This window comes from Aphelocoma coerulescens, chromosome 3 (genome assembly GCF_041296385.1).
Source record: "Aphelocoma coerulescens isolate FSJ_1873_10779 chromosome 3, UR_Acoe_1.0, whole genome shotgun sequence".
In the NCBI taxonomy this organism is placed as follows: Eukaryota; Metazoa; Chordata; class Aves; order Passeriformes; family Corvidae; genus Aphelocoma; species Aphelocoma coerulescens.
Window position 1 is genome coordinate 97,630,735 of NC_091016.1, and position 6,168 is coordinate 97,636,902.

Genomic DNA, 6,168 nt, shown 5'->3' on the forward strand with positions numbered 1-6,168 from the left:
ATGTGAGGGAATGGCTCAAAGCTGCATCAGGGCAAGTTCAGGTAGTATATTAGGAAAATGTTCTTAACTGAGAAGGTGGTCAAACATTAGAACAAATTCCTCAAGTAAGTGGTAACGGCCTTTAGGCTGTCAGTGTTCAGTAAGTGTTTGGAAAACATTTTATGATCCTCATGGGCCCCTTCCAACTCAGAATATTCTATGATTCTATGGTAACTTTAGAAAAACCTGAACATCAAGCTTAATCCTGGAAACTACTATTTCATGAAACTGGGTACTATGCAAGTACTTTCCCCCACCCCACCTTGAAGTAATGTTGAAGTATCACCTGACATTTCATGAAGCTGTAGTATAGGATTCTGTGTCTCAACTGCTGTCAGTGAATCCCTGTGCTGGTTCTGACTGGCGTAAAGCTAATTTTCTTTACAGTGGCTAGTATGGGGCTGTGTTTTAGATTTGTGCTGAACACAGGGTTGATAACATACAGAGAGATGTTTTTATTTCTGAGCAGGGCTTACACAGAGCCAAGGCCTTTTCTGCTTTCCATAGTGCCATGCTGGCGAGGAAGTCAGGGGTGCATGGGAAGCTGGGAGGAAACACAGACAGGATAGGTGACCCCAAGTGACCAAAAGGGTATTCCATACCATATGACATCATGCTTAGTATATACAGTGAGGAGGAAGAAGGGAAAGGAGGATGTTTGGAGTGATGACATTTTTCTGCCCAAGTAATTGTTATATGTGATAGAGCCCTGCTCTCCTCAGGATGGCTGAACACCTACCTGCCCATGGGAAATAGCAAATTAATTCCTCGTTTTCCTTTGCATGCTTGCGCAGCTTTTCCTTTCCCTATCGAATTCCCGTTATGTCAACCCACAAGTTTTCCAGCTATTACCTTTCCACTTCTCTCCCCCGTCCCCCTAGTGAGGGAGTGAGTGAGCGGCTGTGTGGGGTTTGGCTGCTGGCTGGAGTTCAACTGTGACAGCCCTTCAGTAAGATAAAACATAGCAACTTATTCATTAGGAGTCAGAAGAATCTGATGTTTCAAAAAAAGTTTGATGGCTTAGCAAATGAAAAGCAAAACTTTAAAATTCCAGTTACTTCCCTGGACCTTAGAGCTCTATGGTGTACACATGCTGTCAGCAAACCTAATGCTTATGCCAAAGTTTACAACACTTCCTAAAAAACAGTTTAGTCTCAGTTCTACAACATACCCAAGATGTAATACAAAGCATATTTTTTACAGCACAAGAAGGTCCTAATGGGCTAATGACTGCTTATTACATAAAAAATTGATTGTCCCCTTCTAATAGCTAAGAGTATGGAAATTATTGAGGTAGTATGGAAAAGCTGAATTAAAACTGTGGCACTTAAGATGCCTTGCGAATCTTTGTGCATTTCACATGCATACAAACAATGTAGTGATTCACAATTATTTTCAGAGAGTGATTATAAATGTGGAACAGCACTTTCCACTACAGGATTATGCTCATTGTCTTTTTTTGTTATAAAAGCTCCCTCTGGATACCTTTCTGGTACTGTAGCAGGAATACAATTATTAAAAATAATTAGTGTAACAAACTATGAACTTTTAACTCTTGATGCTCAAATTATCTGAAACCTGAGGTAGATGAAAATTTCTGAATTCACTTTGAAGTAAATATGCAATTTTCATTCTATAATTATTCCCTTAATAAATATAGTACATTGAATTGCTATGAGGATTTTAAATATTAAAGACTGAGAAAAAGACAATTCCATCACACACCCCTTTATGTCTCCTTTACTATCACACTTCATCACTAGAAGTTTGTATTCATTTCCAAGTGATTTTTCAATTTTAAGAAAAATTTGTTGCAGTTACAGTAAAGCATTTAAATCCATATTTATAATAATTCATGTGTAATTCATAAAACAACTATTTTTGGAAAAAATATTTTATTTTTCCAGTAGTTATGAAAATTGCATTTTTCTCCTGCAAATGGGTCAGTTGCCTGCTTGTCAGTTATGAGATCTGGAATAGCTACTGGAGTGATAATCTTTAAAAATTAAATAGAGTAGTTTGGAAAGCGTTCTGTGTGCTATGAAACCTATCTTCATTAGTTAATATCCAGCTAAGACAAGAAAAATATCTAAGAATATTTTATGCAGATTAACACAAGTAGGATATCAGCTACTCTATCCATATTCAGGCATTAAGGAAAGGTTCTTCCCTGAGCCAGATGGTAGTCAGTCACTGGAACAGACTCCCCAGGAATGTGGTCATGTCAATAAGCCTGTCAGAGCTCACGGAGTGTCTGGACAACAGTCTTAGTCATATGGTTTAGTTTTAAGTGTCCTGTGAGGAACATGCAGTTAACTTGACAATCCTCATGGATCACTTCCAGCCTGAGATATTCTGTGTTTCTAGGATTACATGATTTACAAAATAAAGAAAAAATGGAGAGGGGTTTTTCTTTCTGTTTAAGAAAAATCAGTAAGAATGTTTTTTTCCTCCATTGCCTTTCAATATTTAAATATTATTACTATTTCCCCTAAACTAACAGTAGCTCTTTGTTAAATTGTTTCTGTTAAAATTACCTTATTTGTACAGTCACCAGGAGGACAAATGATCTAAAACTCTATATTCTGTGTTTGTAGTAAATTTGGTGCCAGGGTTTTCTTAAAATTTCAGGCAATTTTTTGGGGCATAGGTTTGGGTGGTGTGCTTTTTCGATTGTTTTTTTCTTTTTGGTACACAGATGATATAGTTTGTTGACAGTTTAAATCTCAAGGGAAAAATACTTTCAGCACCTGAGTATTTTCTAGCACATGATCATGGTCAACACTCAGCACTTTGCCTGTGTGGATAAAGGGCATTAGTTCTTTATGCTAGTCTATTAGCCCAAAGGAAAGGGAAAAAAAAAAAAAAAAAGATTTCTTTAAATAAGTGATTAAATGTATAATATTAATAAAAAAAAAATATAATGGACAGGAAAAAGAACTAGAGCAATCCCTCCAGGAAGTCTTTTTTCCTCTAAGATGGCAGTAGAAAAGAAGAATTTCCATTTCACAGAGTATATTTAGAAAAACGAAACATTTTTCAGCAAACATTATCTTATAGGTCATGTACTGCCACAGTGGAAGTAGGTGAAGATTAAACTAATTTTACTTATCAAAGAGCTTGCATATTTTTATGACTTAATTCCCATTTCATGAAAACTGAATTAGTCAGAAGGAAAGTCAAACCCATTACTGTGTTAGTCTATGTGATGTGTTAGCAGGTGCTCATGGGAATAATTTGTTAAAACATCAACAAAGTAGGTTAGAGTAATTTCCCACCTCCTTTTGGAACTCTTGTAGCTTCTGTCATAATAATTATCATTGTTCCTTTTTTTTTTTTTCTAAGTTCATGAAGCTAGACTAAACTGCTAGTCATAAACAAGAATCATCCCCTTGATATTGGATAGTAATTGGGAGCTGATACAGTCTGTAAGATCCTTGACTGGGATGGTTTCTATTATTCTTTCAGAAAAACAGCCAATAGGACAGTGTAGGAGAAGAGTTATAAAATTAAAGTGACAGACTAGGAAAAAAGCTTTGTATTAGGATTTTGCTGCCTATCAGAAAGGCATGGTTGCATTTCACAAAGGTACGTGGAAACAATATTTTAGATGATCAAGATGAGAAAGGATTCACAAAGTTAGTAGTGAGATGGACCCATAGAAAAGATGTCTTTGGGCCATTTTGTCAAAGAATCCACCTAACTTTGAAAGGTTGGATGTTAGAGACTAGGGAAGAGCCTGATCGTGAACTAATACCCTGTTAAAGACTTACAATAATGCTGTGCAAAAGGACCATTTTAAAAAGTAGGAAGATTTTAGGGCAAAGTCTGGCTAAAGAAAAAAACCCATAATATAAAAAGGTAGCAGAACAAAGAAAGTTATAATAAAACTGATTCTAAAATTAAATACATGGAAGATAGTGGGTATTTGAGGAAAAAGAAATCTGAATTCTTTACTTACTACTGTATTAATTTCTTCATTGTTTCTGTAGAGTCCTTTTAGTCCTATGTTTTTGATATTTTTGTGGGGTTCTTTTCATTCGTTGGGTTAGTCTTTTTTTTTTTTTGCTTTTTCAGTGTGTTTTTTTTTTTAAAGGGGTTTAGGAGGGAAATGTCACTAAAGTGAAGTGTCTTTATTACCCTCTTATTTTAACTCTACATGTGATGTCCATACATATTATAACACCAGGATAGAACACTGGAAGAATGATTTCAGTGACAAGTGTGATCTGCAACCCATATCAAGGAGACTTGTAGGAGGGACATGTCAAACTATTCTTACAAACAAAAGTAAGACTGGGCAAAATTGTTGCCTTACATTGTATCACAGAGTATTTTTCATTAAAAATAAAAAAAATAAAAAATGTGAGTCAAAAGTTACGGAAAGTTAACAAGAAGAATAACTGAGTGAATGAATGTGCATAACAACAAATTTTGAGATATGTTTATTGTACTAAGTGCGTTCTGTCTCTAGCATTCAAGGGATTAAACTGTAGGTGCTTTGGTCCTAAAATCAAACACTACAGAGACTTCACATGGCATGACAATCATAAATATTGTATTCCTTGTCAGAATTTCTAGGAATTCATGTAGGGTTTTCTGTATATTTTTGTGCTGAAGTATGTACTATTTACTTTTTTAAAGGGATAATTTAAAAAAAATACTTAAACTATGTTTTTGATGGGTTGATGGAGATTTGATATTCATTCAAAATGAGATTTAACTGCACTGAAAATAATTAAATAATTGAAAAGTTTGGTTATTTAATTTGATACAGGTGGGAAGAGGTTACACAATCAGTCTCATCTGGCTGTCAGAATGGGTTCACAGATAAAGAATGAAGGTGAGAGACTGACACACAGATTTGGTTTCCCCGAAGACGTTGCGACTGTGGTATGATCAGAGGTCCTAGTTTCAGTTGGGATAGAGTTAATTTTCTTCCTGTAACTGGTACAGTGCTGTGTTTTACATTAAGGATGAGAACGATGTTGATGAAACTGATGTTTCAGTTGTTGCTGATCAGGACTGGCACTAAGTCAAAGACTCTTCAACTTTTCACACCACACCACCACTGCAGAGACTGGGGTACACAACAAGTTGGGAGGAGATACAGCCAGAGCAGCAGATCCAAACTGGCCAAAAGGATGTTCCAAATCATATGATGTCATGCTCAGCATATAAACCATGGCAAAAGCTGACCCAGGGCCTGCTGACCTGCTGCTTGGGAACAGGCTGGGCATCAGCTCGTGAGTGGTGGGCAATTGCATTGTACGCCATTTGTTTTGTATATTCTGCTTGTTTTATCATTATTTCCCTCCATTTTCTGTCCTATGAAGCCATTTTTATCTCAAACCATAAGTATAACTTTTTGTTCCTTCCAATTTTCACCACAGAAGGGCGGAAGAATGAATGAGTGGCTGAGTGCTGTTTAGCTGCCTGCTGGATTAAACCAGGACATGAGAGAATGGACATGGCAGGGATTATAAAGTCTTGTGGTTATTTTCCTATCTTGAACAGTATTCTGTGGAATTCCAATTCCATAAATGGCTGCTTCTGATGACTTCAAGGGTTATGTGTTTAGTAAACAGAACAATGTAGGTGGACAGTCTGTGCCCACTAGTCCTCAAAGGGCTCCATTTTTGATATCATGGGTAATCCTAAATCTGTAAATTTCATGTAGGAAGTAAAGGTAGATATTACTTTGGGATTTTTGGGGTTTTTTTGACCAATGTGTTGGATTAGCCTTGGCTGTCAAACACCCACAAAGCCACTCTCTCACTCCCTGCCGTCAGCAGGAGAAAGTGAGAAAATAAGATGAAAAACTCACGGGTCAAGATAAAGACAGTTTAATATAAGGAAGCAAAAGGTGGCACAGAAGCAAAGCCAAAAAAAAAAGAGAAAAGATTTATTACCTACTTCCCATCAGAAGGAGACATCCAGACACTTTCTGGTAAGTAGGTATTCAGTACATGCAGCAGCTTCTTCACATGACCAACACCTTAGTAATGAAATGTCCTGTGATCCTCCTCTTACTCCTTTCCCTTAGCTTTTATTGCTGAGAATGTTATCATATGGTATGGGATCAGTCAGTTTGGCTCAACTGTCCCAGTCATGTTCTCTTCCAGATTT